Raw genomic sequence first — 2,434 nt, 5'->3', positions numbered from 1 at the left:
GATGAAAAAATAGAGAGGTTAAATGACAAGGTCACAAAATGGCAGCCCTAGAATTTGGAACCCTGTCTCCAGAACCTAGTGTTTTAACCATGAAACAGACACTGCTTTGTTGCTTGTTCTGTGATGATCTGTTTGTGTCTAAAAGTTGCAAGTAAGAAGTGTTATAAACGAGGGTCTCTCCTTATACAATAGTGTTGCCTCAGCATGGCTTGTCCCACAGCTGAAAGGCTTAAGAAATGTTATTTTTCTTCCTAACCACATACTTGTATAGCACTTTGGAATTTTAAAAGACTTGTGCTTCTTTTGTAAAAAGTAGAGCTAGGGAAGGCATTACTATACCCACTTTACTGATTGAAATACTAAGACTTGTAAAGAGTAACTCTCTCCACTCAGAACGTTTTTTAAGAGGTGCCAAGGGCCTCGCCCTCTGGGCTTTTTGCTGTACCCCTTCCCTACTTTTGGCAACACTGTCCCAAATATGTGACCAAAGGATCTAAATATACAATTGTTTCTACAGATATAAATGATTTTTATCACAAGGCAAATAGTTCAGATGTCTGTACAGCCATACTAAAAACATTTCCGTGGAGACAGAGGTTTGAATGTATGAGTCTCCTAAGATTGGTCGATCTTTGGGATCTAACTAAAGCTATTGACTGATATCTCTGGGCTCTCGTTCTCCTAGAGCAACCACAGAAATCATGTGGTTTACAGGATCAAGACACCTTAGTGACCGAAAGTGCCTGTAAGCTCTTGGTGGGACGCCATGAGGCATAAAAGAGTGACGGTGGTTGTAGGAGGTGTGGTAATAGAAACAACGCATTCTTTTTCTCTTGGCTATGAAGAGATTAAAGGAAAAGAAAAAAAAAAAGAAAGAAAGAAGAAAGAAGAAAGAAAGAAAGAAAGAAAGAAAGAAAGAAAGAAAGAAGAAAGGAGAAGAAAAATGAAAGGACCAATGTCTGCCGCACAGCACCCAACAGCAATCACCTTAGAGGAGCTAGTTGTATGGACATCAGCCTTAGCTCCAAATTGAACTTCAAGATCAAGAAAGGGGAAAGACTAGATTGCAGAAAGAAAAAAAAAAAATAGTTTTGATCGTCCACACACATTTATTTATGCAGGAAGGAAAATGTCTTGGCTGCCATCTCTGGATGGAAGAGCGCCATGTGCCAGTTGAGACCTCCCGTCTCATAATGGGCACTCAAGAAAGGCTTCTTGGATGAGGAGCCTGGGGCTCTCAAAGTGATGGAGATGACATCAGACCTATCCTGGAGGGACTTGCAATTCAAGACTTCTGACATTAACGCAGACAAAAATGGACAGGCAATCCAGATAATGCACTGAGAACTTGGAGCAATCAAATAAATATGCAGCTTGATGTTTGGTTGTTTTTTTTATTTTTTACATCACGTTGTAGTCGCACACTGCTCAATTCCCAACCACCCCACGAGCAGCCTTAGTTCAGACTATTAAAATGAGGTCACAATCCATTTTGAACAGCGGCCTTCAGTAATGTAAACATGAAGCCATTTTTGACTGGAGATGAGTAGAATGTTTTTAAAGAACCATCAGAAGACATTTGTGAGCGAATCTTGCATAAGATTTTCCTTTCAATTTTTCTGAAAGGTAGGCAAGAGCTGCAGTTAAACTAGATTTCACTTGGATATAAATTTGATTATTCTGGCTAGCTCAGAAGAGATCTAATGATTCTAATGGGTTCTTAAACTTCCCTAAGTAGTTCTCCACACTTGACTATTTCTACGGTCACAACAGATTCAATCATGTGCATATGGAAAGGGAGTCAAGTTGGGGGTGGAAATACCCCCATTATTTTGCTTCCTGGCATTCCCCATGAGCTGATGTTATACCTAATGCGCCTTTATGGCCCTCTATGTTAACTTTCTGTAATTTCTCATTCTTCTACAGCCTTTATATGACACCTTTCAATGGAAACCCACAGCACAATCACTCAAGATTATTTTCTATTGTCTGAAACTCTTCTTGTGAACGTCTTCTGGGACGGCTGTACAGGGCCTCCTTACATCTCAGCGCAAAACCCTAAAACACGAGAAGAGAAATGAGGTTGTAAATGCAGCCTGGAGAGGCCAGACTAAATATTTTGTTAAAGGGGGTCTCAGGAGTGATATTTGTTCATGAGGCAGACATGCACATTTCCACTAAGAATCAATAGTGAACCCATTTGTACTACGCTTAGTGTTCAAAGTGTTTCTGTGCATTTATCCCACCTTGTGCACTTTCTCTCTATAAATAAATGCCGGTGGCTGTCTGAGTTTCAGGATGCTTCTGCGGGTTGTGTTGTTATCCTTGCCTGAGAGAGGAGCTGAAAAGACCAACGCATCATTACCCATCCTCCACACCCTGTATTCAAGCAAAGATCTTCCCAGTATGGCAGTACTAACTGCGTTTTGTTTCT

The sequence above is a fragment of the Panthera tigris genome, chromosome C1 (genome assembly GCF_018350195.1).
Source record: "Panthera tigris isolate Pti1 chromosome C1, P.tigris_Pti1_mat1.1, whole genome shotgun sequence".
In the NCBI taxonomy this organism is placed as follows: domain Eukaryota; kingdom Metazoa; phylum Chordata; class Mammalia; order Carnivora; family Felidae; genus Panthera; species Panthera tigris.
The sequence above is the reverse complement of the archived record's forward strand: the minus strand, read 5'-3'. Positions refer to the sequence as shown.